The 16,408-nt window shown below is 39.1% G+C and overlaps 1 protein-coding gene across 1 annotated transcript in view; it reads right to left on the bottom strand.

The window, feature by feature from the left end:
- Positions 1 to 16,408, bottom strand: part of NEK11 (NIMA related kinase 11) — a 275,201-nt gene that overhangs the window by 169,608 nt on the left and 89,185 nt on the right.

The following is a 16,408-nucleotide window of genomic DNA, read 5'->3' as shown; positions in this document are numbered from 1 at the left end:
GTTCCATACTGAATGGGTGGTAGAGCTAGTACTGCAACACAGGCTGTCTGGCTCTAGAGACAGAAACTCTATGCTATCCTGACTCTCAGTGCTGTACCAATCAGAGCATTTCAGGTCCTTTAGGATGTCCTTCAGTAGGAAATCTTGGCTAGCCCTGAGAGAAGCCTTTCAGGCAGGGGCTGACTTCCCTGATTTCAGGTCCCATCGGGAACCATAATCCACCATCAAAGATCCCTGGGGCTTTAGACAAGCCATGCAGGGCATCAGACCCTGGCAAATATAGAAAACACAGACAACTAGATGCTCTGGGGCAGAAGGAAAGGAAGGCAGGCAAGTTTGGCCTTTGCTTTTCTGTTGCTTGGCAGGGAAAGAGGGTTAGTGGTCTATTAAGCACAGTGAGTTGATCACAAAGTCAAACACTGGTTTTACGGAGACATAATTTTACCTGAGTCATACTTGATGAATGTAGTGAGGTTATAAAAAGATGTGGAATTATCTGGCTAGACAGACTACGGAACAATTAGACAACTAAGAGGACAACTCAGTAATCAATTTTGATGCAAAACTGTTCTTTTTTGGAAATCCTCTCAGCTACACTGAAGGCATGCTGCTTTCCATTTACCTATTTTATTTTGATCTACTGATATTTGCTGGGCTGGAGCACATGGAGAAGACTTCATTTATTAGCCAGTAACTTGTGGAAACGGACTTGCTATGGTCCCAGTGCACATGCCTGACATGGGAGCCAGTAACTGAAATATGAGACAATCTGATTGTAGAAACTACCATGACACTTGGGGCAAAAGATTTTTTGATTATCCTGTACCAGTTTTACAATCTATTTTCTATGTATACTTTTTATTCTAATAACTATATGTCTGTGTATCTGTATGTCTATGTTTTAATTTTCTCCAGTTTCCAACCAGGCATTTCTACATGGGAATAATTACATTATCTCAAGCTCATCACTTCTATCCTTTCTGAAGACTTTTCTCTTATTTGACTCCCGGGTCTTACATATGGCAATGCAAGAGCAAGGAAGGGTGGGGGGCTGGGAGATGAATTGAAAAAAACAAGAGGTATATTTAACTTAGAAGTCTGTAATTTGCATTCCTTTCTTTTTCCAAAATAGAGCCAACTGTGAAGAAGTAAGCAAATAAATCCCTGAGGGGGCGAATGTGGCAGTGAAAGTGAAAGCTGGGATCAGGTGTGAGCGAAGCAAATTATACCTGAATTCCATAAACTTGCCATCTGTCCAAGTCCACCAGAACTGCCCAGAGGATTTCTGAAGCACAGATTGATAATGAATTGCAAATTTAACTCTGACTTTGTCTTGTCTCAAGGTAACTAAATTTACCCTTTGAAATCTGCCCTGACTCTGCAAAGAGAAACCTACCCCACCGTGGTGCATGACTCTGGTTAGGGAAATTTTATTGGTCTTCTAGATAATATTTTTACTTGATGTAATCCTAACATATCCATCTAGAAAAGAGTATACATAATTCATGCAGTCGAATAAATAGAGTAATAGAAATTTAATACAAGAGTAGCCGGTTTTGCTTTAGTGTGTGTTACCCTAAATAAAAGTTACCGTGGTAACGTCGAATATCAACATAAACTCAGTCTATATATGATAAACAACACTGAGCTGCTTGAACAAATTTTAAGAAGCATATTATATTAATAACTAATGTTTATTAAGGGCCCATCACATCCCAGAACCTCTATCAGTTCTTCCCAAACTTTAATATGCACACAACAAATCTCCCAAGGAATTTGTTAGAATGCTGATCCTGAGTATTTGGGGGGAAATGGTGGTTACACTGGAGCATAGTTTCTGTATCTTCCTTGAATCCCCATGTAAAACAGAGCAGCTAGATAGAAAAACTAAAAACCAGGGCCAACATTTTCAACAAAGTTAGGTGACAAAGTGTCTCCTTGAACCTCAAGGTACAAGTACATGGAGACAAACCACAATTGCCACGTGACCTGCACAATATCAGCATCTGTGTGAGAAGAAGCAGAGAGAGTCAATGGAGTGATTGAAGGACCCAACAGTAGAAGACCCTCAAAACAGTCAACAGGTACTCACTGAAAAGCACAGGGGGCCAATCTAAGAACAGCAGCTAAAACTCGTAGGAGTTCTGCCCAATCCAAAAGCAGGGTGAATGCAAGAAAACCCTAGGGTAAGGCCTGAAGGGTCTGGAGTAGAATAGCTCAGGACTATCCAGTAGAACTTTCTGCAATGATGGAAATGTTCTAAATTTCTGACTACAATAACCACTAGCCACATGTGGCTATTGACCACTTAAAACATGGCTAATGTGTCTGAGGAACTGAATTTTTAAAAAAGTATTTAAAAGGAAAAGTGAATGCAGGTGCGCTCACCCCTTCTTACAAGAACACTGGAATCACAACTAACTGCTGAACAACCATCAATAAAAAAACGCTGGAACCTACCATAAAAGACACCCAACATCCAAAGACAAAGAAGAAGCCACAACAAGATGGTAGGAAGGGCACAATCACAATAAAATCAAATCCCATACCCGCTGGGTGGGCGACCCACAAACTGGAAAACAATTACACCACAGTTCTCCCACTAGCGTGAAAGTTCTGAGCCCTATGTCAGGCTTCCCAGCCTGCGGGCCCGGCAATGGGAAGAGGAGTCCCCAGAGAATCTGGCTTTGAAGGCCAGTGGGATTTGACTGCAGGACTTCCACAGGACTGGGGGAAACAGAAACTCCACTCTTGGAGGGGACACAAAGTCTTGTATGCACCAGGACCAAGGGAAAAAAAACAGTGACCCCATAAGAGACTGGGCCAGACCTACCTGCTAGTATTAGAGGGTCTCCTGCAGAGGCAAGGGGTGGCTGTGGCTCACAGTAGGGACAAAGACACTGGCAGCAGCAGTACTGGGAAGTACCCATTGGTGTGAGCCCTCCTGGAGGCTGCCATTAGCCCCACAAAACAGCCTGTAGGCTCCAGTGCTGGGACACCTCAGGCCAAACAAGAAACAGGGAGGGAACACAGCCCCACGCATAAGCAGACAGGGGATTAAAGTTTTATCGTGCACAGGCCTGCCCACCAGGGACAAGACCCAGCTCTACCCACCACCAGTCCCTCCCATCAGGAAGCTTGCACATGCCTCTTGGATAGCCTCAGCCATGAGACAGCAGACAGCAGAAGCAAGAAGAACTACAATCCTGCAGCCTGTGGAACAGAAACCACAATCACAGAAAGTTAGAAAGAATCAAACGGCAGAAGAATATGTCCCAGATGAAGGAACAAGATAAAACCCCAGAAAAACAACTAAATGAAGTGGAGATAGGCAACCTTCCAGAAAAAGAATTCAGAATAATGATAGTGAAGATGATCCAGGATCTTGGGAAAAGAATGGAGGCAAGGATTGAGAAGGTGTAAGGAATGTTTAACAAAGACCTAGAAAACTAAAGAACAAACAAACAGAGATGAACAATACAATAACTGAAATGAAAAATACACTAGAAGGAATCAATAGCAGAAAAACTGAAGCAGAGGAATGAATAAGGGACCTGGAAGACAGAATGGTGGAAATCACTGCCATGGAACAGAATAAAGAAAAAAGAATGAAATGAAGACAGTCTAAGAGATACCTGGGACAACATTAAATGCACCAACATTTGCATTATAGGATTCCCAGAAGGAGAAGAGAGAGAGAATGGACCTGAGAAAATATGTGAAGAGATAATAGCTGAAAACTTCCCTAACATGGGAAAGGAACAGTTAACCAAATCCAGGAGTGCAGAGAGTCCCAGGAAGGATAAACCCGAGGAGGAACACGCTGAGACACATAGTAATCAAATTGACAAAAATTAAAGACAAAGAAAAAATATTAAAAGCAACAAAAGAAAAATGACAAATAACATACAAGGGAACTCACATAAGGTTATCAGCTGATTTCTCAGCAGAAACTCTGCAGGCCAGAAGGGAATGGCACGTTATATTTAAAGTGATGAAAGGGAAGAACCTACAACCAAGAATACTCTACCCAGCAAGGCTCTCATTCAGATTTGACAGAAAAATCAAAAGCTTTACAGACAAGCAAAAGCTAAGAGAATTCAGCACCACCAAACAAGCTAATGTCTAAAGGAACTTCTCTAGGCAGGGAAAGAGACCAGCAACTTAAAACAACCTTGCACATATAGAGACTGCTATATCGAAACTTCACAGGACCAGCAAACCCAAAAACTACAATAGAAACACACACAAAAAAGAAAAAGAAACCCAAAAACCACACTAAAGATGGTCTTCAAACCACAGGAAAAGAGAACAAAAGAGGAAGGGAAGAAAAAAGACCTACAAAAACAAACCCAAAACAATTAAGAAAATGGCAATAGGAACATACGTATCAATAATTACCTTAAACGTATATGGATTAAATGCTCCAACCAAAAGACACAGACTGCCTAAATGGATACAAAAACAAGACCTGTGTATATGATACCTACAACAGACCAACGTCAGACCTAGGGACACACACAGACTGAAAGTGAGGGGATGGAGGAAGGTATTCCATGCAAATGGAAATCAAAGGAAAGTTGGAGTAGCAATACTCATATCAGACAAAATAGACTTTAAAATAAAGACTGTTACAAGAGACAAGGAAGGACACTACATAATGATCAAGGGATCAATCCAAGAAGAAGATATAACAATTGTAAATATATATGCACCCAACATAGGAACACATCAATATATAAGGCAAATACTAACAGCCACAAAGGGAGAAACCAACAGTAACACAGTAATAGTGGGGGACTTTAACAGCCCACTTTCATCAATGGACAGCTCATCCAGACAGAAAATCAATAAGGAAACACAGAACTTAAGTGACACATTAGATCAGATGAACTTAATTGATATTTATACAGCAATCCATCCAAAAGCAGCAGAATACACATTCTTCTCATTTACACATGGAACATTCTCCAGGATTGACCACATGCTGGGCCAAAAAGTGAGCCTCAGTAAATTTAAGAAAATTGAAATCATATCAAGCATCTTTTCTGACCATAATGCCATGAGATTAGAAATAAACTACAAGGAAAAAAACTGTAAAAAAAGCACAAACACGTGGAGGCTAAACAATATGCTACTAAACAACCAATGGATCATTGAAGAAGTCAAAGAGGAAATCAAAAGATACCTAGAGACAAATGAAAATGAAAGCATAATGATTCAAAACCTGTGGGATGCAGCAAAAGCAGTTCTAAGACGGAAGTTTATAGAAATACAATCTTACCCCAGAAAATAAGAAAATGTCAAATAAACAACCTAACTTTACACCTAAAGCAACTAGAGAAAGAAGAACAAACAAAACCCAAAGTTAGCAGAAGGAAAGAAATCATAAAGATCAGAGCAGAAATATGTGAAAAAGAGACAAAACAATAGCAAAGATCAATGAAACTAAAAGCTGGTTCTCTGAAAAGATAAACAAAATTGATAAACCTTTAGCCAGACTCATCAAGAAAAAATGGGAGAGGACTTAAATCAATAAAATTAGAAATGAAAAAGGAGATGTTACAACTGACCCCATAGAAATACAAAGGATCATAAGAGACTACTACAAGCAACTGTATGCCAATAAAAGGGACAACCTGGAAGAAATGGACAAATTCTTACAAAGGTACAATCTCCCAAGACTGAACTAGGAAGAAATAGAAAATATGAGCAGACCAATCACAAGCACTGAAACAAACTGTGATTTAAAAACTCCCAACAAACAAAAGGCTAGGACCTGATGGCTTCATAGGCAAATTCTATCAAACATTTAGGGAAGAGCAAACACCTATCCTTCTGAAACTGTTCCAAAAAATTGCAGAGGAAGGAAAACTCCCAAACTCATTCTGTGAGGCCACCAAAACCTTTGGTATTCTATGAGGATACCAAAACCAGACAAAGATACTACAAGAAAAGAAAATTACAGACCAATACACTGATGAATATAGATGCAAAAATCCTCAACAAAATACTAGGAATCCAAATCCAACAATACATTAAAAGGATCATACACCATGATCAAGTGGGATTTATCCCAGAGACGCAAGGATTTTTTGATACCTGCAAATCAATCACTGTGATACACCACACCAACAAACTGAAAAATAAAAACCATACGATCATTTCAATAGATGCAGAAAAAGTTTTTGACAAAATTCAACACCCATTTGTGATAAAAATTCTCCAGAAAGTGGGCATAAAGGAAACCTACCTCAACATAATAAAGGCCATATACGACAAACCTACAGCTAACATTGTACTCAACGGTGAAAAGCTGAAAGCATTTCCTTTAAGATCAGGAGAAAACAAGGATGTTCAGTCTCACCACTTTTATTCAACATAGTTTTGGAAGTCCTAGCTATGGCAATCAGAGAAGAAAAAGAAATAAAAGGAATACAAATCAGAAAAGAAGAAGTGAAACTATCACTGTTTGCAGATGACATGATACTATACATAGAAAATCCTAAAGACACTACCAGAAAACTACTAGAACTCATCAATGAATTTGGTCAAGTTGCAGGTTACAAAGTTAATACACAGAAGTCTGTTGCATTTCTATACACTAACAATGAAAGATCAGAAAGAGAAATTCAAGAAACAATCCCATTTACCATCGCATCAAAAAGAATAAAATACCTAGGAATAAACCTACCTAAGGAGACAAAAACCTGTAATCCAAAAACTATAAGATGCTGATGAAAGAAATTGAAGACAACACAAACAGATGGAAAGATATACCGTGTTCTTGGATTGGAAGAATCAATATTGTCAAAATGACTATACTACCCAAGGAAATCTACAGATTCAATGCAATCCCTATCAAATTACCAATGGTATTTTTCACAGAACAAAAAATCTTAAAATTTGTATAGAGACACAAAAGACCCCGAATAGCCAAAACAATCTTGAGAAAGAAAAATGGAGCTGAAGGAATCAGGCTCCCTGGCTTCAGACTATACTACAAAGCTACAGTCATCAAAACAGTATGGTACTGGCACAAAAATAGAAATACAGATCAGTGGAACAGGATAGAAAGCCCAGAAATAAACCCATGTTCCTATGGTCAACTAATCTACGACAAAGGAGGCAAGAGTAAACAATGGTGGAAAGACAGTCTCTTCAATAAATGGTTCTGGGAAAACTGGACAGGTACATGTTAAAAAAATGAAATTAGAACATTCTTTAGTACCATACACAAAAATAAGTTCAAAATGGATTAAAGACCTAAATGTCAGACCAGACACTATAAAACTCTTAGAGGAAAACATAGGCAGAACACTCTCTGACATAAATTGCAGCAATATCTTTTTTGACCCACCTCCCAGAGTAATGGAAATAAAAACAAAAATAAACAAATGGGACCTAATTAAACTTAAAAGTTTTGCACAGCAAAGGAAACCATAAACAAAACGAAAAGAAAACCCAAAGAATGGGAGAAAATATTTGCAAATGATGTGACCAACAAGGGATTAGTCTACAAAATTTACAAACAGCTCATGTGGCTTAATATCCTCAAATCAAACAACCCAATCAAAAAATGGGCAGAAGACCTGAATAGATATTTCTCCAAAAAAGACATACAGATGGCCAAGAGGCAAATGAGAAGATGTTCAACATCACTAATTATTAGAAAAATATAAATCAAAACTACAGTGAGATATCACCTCACACCAGTCAAAATGGTTATCATCAAAAAATCCACAAACAGTAAATGCTGGAGACGATGTGGAGAGAAGGGAACCCTCCTACACTGTTGGTGGGAATATAAATTGGTACAGCCACTATGGAGAACAGTATGGGGGTCCCTTAAAAAACTAAAAATAGAGCTACCATATGATCCTGCAATCCCACTCCTGGGCATATATCCAGAGAAAAACATGGTTTGAAAGGATACATGCACCCCAATGTTCATTGCAGCACTGCTTACGATAGTCAGGACACGGAAGCAACCTAAACGTCCATCAACAGAGGAATGGATAAAGAAGATGTGGCACATACATACAATGGAATATTACCCAGTCATTAAAAAGAGTGAAATAATGCCATTTGCAGCAACATGGATGGACCTAGAGATTGTCATACTGAGTGAAGTAAGTCAGACAGAGAAAGAGAAATATTGTATGTTATTGCTTATATCCGGAATCTTTAAAAAACATACAAATGAACTTATTTACAAAACAGAAACAGACTCACAGACTTACAGAATGAACTCATGTTTCCCAGGGGAGAAGGTGGGGGGCAGAGATAGTTAAAGAGTTTGGCATTGACTTGTACACACTGCTATATTTAAAATGGATAACCAACAAGAACCTACTGTATAGCACAGGGAACTCTGCTCAATATTATGTAACAACCTAAATGGGAAAAGAATTTGAAAAAGAATAGATACATGTATATGTATAACTGAATCACTTTGCTGTATACCTGAAACTAACACAACATTGCTAATCAGCTATACTCCAATATAAAATAAAAACTTAAAAAAAATCGAAACTGAAAAAAAAAGTGAATGCAATCCTTCTGCCATATCATCCCAATATACTACCATGTTTTGGGGGAGAGTCATAAAATTTTAGCAACAAAGTTTGGGTGAATTTCAGATCCTGCTCATATCAGCTCTTTCTAATTACTTTCTTCCACAATTGAGCTTTACAACGTCTGAAGGAAGATCAGCTCATCGCCCTCCCCCATGGTGGTCCCATGCCCTACACACCCTAAGCATCTGGCCACAGAAGAACTGAGGACAAGACCAACAGCAGGGGGAGAGAGAAGGGAAAGAAGATCACAAGGGGGCAGAGGGTAAATAAAAGGGAAAGATTTTTTGCATCTTTAGCTATTCTTGGGGACATGGTCATAGACTCCATACAAACCATAAAGTCTGGGAAATAAACATGACAGTGTTCAAAGCTGGGTCGAGAAGCAGGTTGGCAACAATGATGAAAGCATCTTTCCACCGCCAACTGTTACTAACTCAGCCCCCCACTGCACAAAGGCTGGATGTGGCAACAGCGTGTGTTGCTCATGTGGCATAAGAGACTTCACACTTTGGAATCTAAAAAAAAGGTACAAATGAAATTATTTACAAAACAGAAACAGAGTTTCAGATATAGAAAACAAATTTATGGTTACCAGAGGGTAAGTGGGGAGAGGGATAAATTGGGAGATAGTGATTGACATATACACACTACTATATATAAAATAGATACTAAGAACCTGCTGTATAGCACAGGGAACTCTACTTAATACTCTGTAATGGCCTATATGGAAAAAAGAATCTAAAAAAGAGTATATATATATATATATATATATATATATATATATATATATATATATATATATATATATATATATAAAGCTGATTCACTTTGCTGTACACCTGAAAGTAACACAACATTGTAAATCAACTATAGACCAATAAAATTTTTTTTAAAAAAAGATACTTTACACTTTGAGTGAATGGCTGTGTTCCAACAGCTTTCATCATCTTTGATAGTTTCCGGAGGATCTTTTAAGATGGACAGAGCCTCAGAAGTAGCAGAATACCCCAAATTAACAGAAGGCCTGCGTTTCTCCCATTTTTCTCCACCAGACTTCTCCCCATTCCCGTCTGTTTTCTGTCGCAGACTCTGGTATCACTATAAGACCATCTCTCCTGGTAGATTGCCTACTCTTTGCAAATATCCCTTCCTCTTCCTTCTCCTGGGAGGTGGGCTTCCTTCCTTGTTGATATTGGGGTTGGCCACATGACCTCCCCAGTCCCTGATGTGAGATAAGAAGGGGAAGCTTCACATGCAGGTGCAGATGTAGCACAGCCCCTGCTCTCTGTCTTAGCACCAGGCAGGCTCATTCCAGACCAGGACACAGTCTGAGTCCTGGACCTGGGACACTGGAGCAGAGGCAGAGCAGGCTTGCAACCTGGAGCAGAGGCTCAGGTAACCTTCAGTCCTCGTGTAATGTGAAAATGAAATACATTTTATAAGTACCTGAGATTTTTGGAGCTCTTTGTTATTTCAACAAAGCTGACTTATATACCATCCCCTTGTTTAACAACGTTCAGCAGCTTCTCATCCTGCAGAAGGTAAAGTCCAAGCTCCTTTGCATGGCTCCATGGGTCATTCACCACGTGAACCCTGACTGCCTCCTCAGCCTCGTGTATTTATTGCCACACCCCCTCTGCCACATACACACACACACACACACACACACTTCATCCTCATAGTCAGAGGACACCGAGCATTACTACACTTCCATGTCATTACAGTGCTCCCAGGGGCTTTCAGGAGTCAGAGAAGGCCCAGGTCACTTGCAACTACTTTCAAATTCTCAGCATATTTTCTAAAATGAAAAAAATACCAAAACAGAGTTTCAAAAATTATGATATATTATGAAAATTTTACATTTACTAGATTAACACCTTTAACATATATACACTCATTTGGATATAACTGCAAACACATACATTTGAGGCCCATTGTGAGGGAGAAGGCTGAGGGGAAATGGCTCTTTGGGCCAGCTTCTTTCCCTGCACAGTCCACCCCTCCTCCCCCAGTGGGTATCCCCTACCTTCAGTCATGGGCACTGGATCTTTCTGCCTGAAAGGCATTTTGTCAAACTTTTCTCCATCCTTCCCCATCCTAAGCAGCATTATCCATTCTCTGAGACTGTAGCTGATGCTCTGCATGTTCACCCTAGCAGTGAATCACTCACTCCTTTATACACAAGAGCCGTGTACACACTCCTTGTATTGCATTATAACAACATATGGCAATTTGTTTATGTCTGCAAATCTTTTGAGGACAAAGACCAGAACTTACACGTCTTTTTTTTTTTATTGGAGTATAATTTCTTTACAATGTTGTGTTAGTTTCTGCTGTACAGTGAAGTGAATCAGCTATATGTATACATATATCCCCTCCCTCTTGGACCTCCCCCACCCCATCCCACCCATCTAGGTCATCACAGAGCACCGAGCTGAGCTCCCTGTGCTCTACAGCAGGTTTCCACTAGCTATCTATTTTACACATGGTAGTGTATATATGTCAAACCTAATCCCCCAATTCGTCCCACCCTCCCCTTCCCCCCCAGGTCCACACGTCCATTCTCTACATCTGTGAAGAACTTACACGTCTTGATGTTTCTTTCTTTCTGTGAACAACCCATGGGCAAGAGGTAAACTGGCTTTCTGGGTGGAAAGGTACACCCTGATTTGTAGCATTTATTGATTTCTGTGGGGTTGAGAAGAGATGTGGATAGCAGAGCCTTGCGAGCTGGTCTGAGCTGGCTGCCGCATGCCTCTGAGTTATGCGAGTGATGGAGAGACGGTGCTGGAGTCAGAAGGTGGTCCAGGGCTGGGATGAGCGGGAGAAGGGAAGCCAGGAGGAGTGGAGGGAGAGTCTGAGGCACATGGGAAAGCTGCTGGTCCAGTCTCTCAACTGAGGCCCAGGTTCTTGGGATCCATCCATCAAGTGCACCTGCAAGGAGAGTACCAGACTGTTTTCCTGGCACAAGCAGTGTGGCCTCCTTTCCAGCCATTTCTTGAACTTCTTAAAATAAAGAAAATGAACAGTGCCAACTTGTCGTAATGGAGACCCAGACTACAGGCTGTGTCTCAACTCTACCTATTGTCCTCCTGACAAAGCCCTGTTCTAGTCACCACTATAAATAATAAAGCACCTCAAAACTTAGTGCCTTAAAACAACAATAGTCAGTAATTTTGCTCATGAATCTATTCTCTCAGAAATTGACAGGGAGGCCTTGAATCTTCTCCCCACGGCATTTGCTGGGCAACCTCAGTTGAGGCTAGAAGATCCATTTCCAAGTCACTTACATGATTGGCTGATTGGGGTTGGCCATTATGTAGAAGCTCAGCCAGGGTTAAAGCCCAGAGGTCTCGATTCCTTCCACACTGTACTCCCAGTGTGCTACACAGGCTTCCTCACAACACCATAGTTGAATTCCAAGAGCAAGGATCTCAAGGGAATCAGACAGAAGCATTGTCAACTTTTTATGACCTAGACTCAGAAGGCACATAGTAACAATTTTGCCATAATCACAGTCTTACCGAAATTAAAGGGGTTTATTCACTAGGTGAATAAACAAGCAAATAATAACAAGCCTCAGAGAGGTGGGGGAGTGGGGAGAGTAAGTGTCCAGAGTTGCTCCAATATATCATCTAAAATGTCCAGTTTTCACCAATTACGAGACATGCAAAGAAACAGGAAAGAATGATCCATACATGGGGGAAAACAGCAGGCAACATAAACTACTTGAGAGAGCTCCAATGTCAGATTTAACAGAAAAGGATTTCCAAGCAGTCATTTAAAATATGTTCCATGAACTAAAGGAAACTATTTAAAGAAGTAAAGTATCATAAAATATCACATCAAATGGAGAATATCAGTAAACAGAGAGAAATTATTTTTAAAATCAAATAGAAATTCTGGAGTTGAAAAGTACAATAACTAAAACAAAACATTCCCCAGAGGGGCTCAACAGTAGATTTTAACTATTAGAAGAAAGAATCAGTGAACTTGAAGATAGACTGACAGATATTATGCAATCTGAAGAACAGAGAGAAAAATGAAGAAGAATGATCATTGCATCAGAGCATGTGGGAAACCAGAAAACACACCAGCATACACACAGTGGGAAGACCAGAAAGATGGGAAAGAGGGAAAAGAGGAGAAAAAAATACTCAAAAAATGAAAGGCTGAAAGCCTCCCAAGTCTGATCAAGTTTGATGAAATATGTTAATTTACATGTCCAAGAATCTCAACTAACCCCAGGTAGGATAAATGCAAATCCACACCTAGATACATTGGGTAAAAATGCTGAGACAAAGAGGAAATCTTCAGAGAAAACATTAAGGTCTTGGTTGAATAAACTATTGTGTCCAGCAATAGAATACTATGCAAACATTTAGATGATATGTAGATATATTTTGTTGCTACAGAGCAATGTTCTATTTTGCTAAATGAAAAAAAGCAGGTTATAAAATTATACATAGTGTAATTATTTTTTTGGAGTAACAAATAAACTTAGATGGGTACATGAAGAATTTAGCACATTAAATGTCAAACACAGAGTAAGAGCTCCACAGAGGGTAGCTATTCCTGGTTCTTTTGCTGCTGTTGTATTATGCCCTTTTAAAAATCCACCAGTCCAGGCTAACATTATCTGCAGAGTTTGTATCAATCATTTCATGCTCATCATTGAAAAAATATATTAATACTCAAATTTACTGCCGCTGACTTAAGTGTTTCCCTACCTCAGCTTCTGCTGAGTGAAAATAATGATGCCAGTGCTCACTCCCCAAGAAGCCTCACTCCCCAGGAAGGTGAGGCTGTCCAACAGCTTGCTCTGAACCCACACAAGAAGTGCCCAGAACATGGGCAGGTGAGAGCTTCCTTCACCGAGAGGCAGCTGATGGGGCTGCTGGCTGCCAGCTACTTGAGGCCCGACATTAGCTACAGAACCTGCTGTCAGGTTGGCCTGTTTCTCCCTTTTCCTAAATCCTTCACCAGAAAACAGGCTTGTTTTCCTCTTTACTCCCTTCCCCTGTCTACCCTGGGAATGTTCTTCTGTGAGGATACTTTCTTAGTCCTGGCAGACCAGGCAGGTGTTGGTTCCTCTTTGTTTTCTTCCACCTGAAGCTAAGCCTTGTCTAACATTTCTGTCCACAGTCACTACACCCTGACTCCAATGTTGGGTGTGAACTAGACTCCTCCAGTGTCCTCTACCCAGCCAACTACCATACCAGACCCCTGAACAAAACTTTGAGAGCATCCCATTATACTTTCCTCACCACCATTAACTCCACTTAAATCACCCAAAGAATGTATGGCTATCTGGTGACCTCTCACAACATGACAAATAAGGCCAACAATGAATAGTCTGTTTCCTTTCTGCTTAATTACAGTACCATTATTCCAATAGTATTGTCATTGTCCTTTATTTGTTTCTCCTACAAAAATAATAAGATCTAACTATTCATAGTTTAAACCAATTTAAAGAACTAGTCTAGGAACCCAACTCATATATTACATTTTTCCTGTGGGGGAAAAAAATGTTCAGCAATAGCTTATACAAATCAGCCATGTTCAAAGTATTGTCCTCAGTGAACCTAATTATCCTAACTTTCCAAATAATTGTTTATAAACTTTTAGATTCTAACCCACTTTTAAGAAAGGGACTTCCTGTACTTGATTGCTGTAAATAAATGAATCCCAAAAGTTTTAAGCAGGTTGCAGAAGGAGGATAAGGTTACATATGGGCGAGCATTAACAGATGAAAATATAGTTAGTATTATAACAATTCTTCTTCTTTAAGCATTATAAATAAATATGTACAGCCATTAGTGCTAAAGCAAAACACCTGTCAATTATTCATAAGTGTTTCCAATCCTAAGACAATATTCCACAGTAAACAGATGCTACACACTGAGATTCAGTGGAAAAATTCTCAACCCCATTCAATCTAAATTTTCTAAGAGTGTCTCCCAAAGATGACTCACTACACTTATATATCTGCCACTATAATTTATATTTCTCTGTTATTCTTTCCACTTTAGGTTCAACAATAGACGTTTCATTACCAGATAAGCCCGTTTTGATTTGGATACAACCAAGGTAATTACTAAATTCATAATAAGGTGGCTATTTGAGGTCATGATGATGATGAGTCCTTACCTAGAACTTGCTGAGTAGTTGGTAATCTCTGCAAGGAGAGCTGACCTAATGCTTGCAAAAATATATTAAAATTCTCCTGCATTTCTATATTTGGGAGGTGCTGGCTTTTTAAAGTTTTGCCTGAGTCAGATATCATTTTTGTAAGCCTAAAACATTGTAGCAATACTGTCTGATATTCCTATGATTCTTCATGCAATACTAGGAACAGTTTTTTGTTTTATGTTTTTGGTTTTTGGTTTGTTTTTTTTTTTAAAGAAGTAAGACAGACACAACTGAAACAAAAGACTCTATGCCCTCCTCTCTGTGGGCTCCTTTGCCTCGGTTTTCTAGGTGACATCCATCCGATTTGGCAAGCAAATATAGACACCTGTCAAAAGGAGTCAACTTTCTTGCTATACGTAATTCCAAGACTTAAATGATGAGCTTCATAAAATTAATTTACTCTTCATTCAAATGACATGATGTAACATCTTCCTGAGATATCATGTAAACTTAATCATGAAGAAATTTTATATTTAAATCTATTTTAAAATGTCCATAATAATAATAAAAATAAATGTGAAGAGAGATTTAGGTATGTAACTCAAATTCAATCCAAAGTCCAAGACTGGTTTTTCTCTAACTGGAGAAAGGTACACCAAAAAGAGCAAGAAGATTTTTCCTGAGGGTCAGGAATCCTATCACTTTTGATTTTATACCCTAAGGGCTATTGAACAGCCATGGGCAAATAGTAGATGTTCAATAAGGCAAAGTGTAAAGAAACTCATTCATCTGAACATATATTTGTGGGTTTTTTCTGGTTTTTGTTTTTGTTTTTGGAGGGAATCAGGGAAGGTTGTGATTGAGAAAAGATGATAGGTGAATTGGAAAAGACCACCAGGGAGGAAACTAGTTAACAATGAAAAAAACCACTGAAGAACCTAGAAATGTATAATACCAAGAGTGATTGAAGGGGCAGGATGGATAGGGATCTGCCCCAGCCAGACTTAATCGTGACAGTGTTCTCTCCCACTTGGGAGGGACCACAGCAAGAACAGGAGTAATGACCTTGTTGAAAATCCCAAGGCATAACCCCTGCTGTGCTTATTTTTCCCTAACCAGAGAAAAGGTAACTTTCTACTTTATCTTCTTTAGAAGAATGAAGTGGGCACAATATTTCACACTGCTCATCTTTGAAAGCTCAGAACTACTTTAGTTGATTTGTATACAATAATTATTTACTTAATTAACAAGTTCTCAGCTAAATTGTCCTTTCAGCCCTTAACAAGTTGAAAATTATATAAGATTCCTCTTCAAAGGAAAGGAAATTTTCCCCAATTAGGATCTATTGCTATCAACAGAATACAATTTTCCACATGGCTTCTTGCACTGAGATTTAAACTGGTTCCCCAAAGAGGAAGGAGAAATTCCTTTGGAACAGAGCTCAAAGAAGCTGAGAAATCTCAAATGTATCTATCAGCGAAAACCCAGAATTTTTTTAATTTAAGTTGATCCTTAAGGCTAATATCTTTAGTAAAAATTCTTAAAAGCAACCAGAAGACAAAAATTAAAGGTAAGCTATATATTCCCCACAGAGGAGGAAGTTAACCTTAAAAAAAAATAAAGCACAGTGTTTAGAATTACAAATGCTTTATGTAATAGACTAGCAGAAACATATCAAAATTTAATGTTTATAATAC

The sequence above is a fragment of the Eschrichtius robustus genome, chromosome 6 (genome assembly GCF_028021215.1).
Source record: "Eschrichtius robustus isolate mEscRob2 chromosome 6, mEscRob2.pri, whole genome shotgun sequence".
Taxonomy (NCBI): Eukaryota; Metazoa; Chordata; class Mammalia; order Artiodactyla; family Eschrichtiidae; genus Eschrichtius; species Eschrichtius robustus.
The sequence above is the reverse complement of the archived record's forward strand: the minus strand, read 5'-3'. Positions and strand labels throughout refer to the sequence as shown.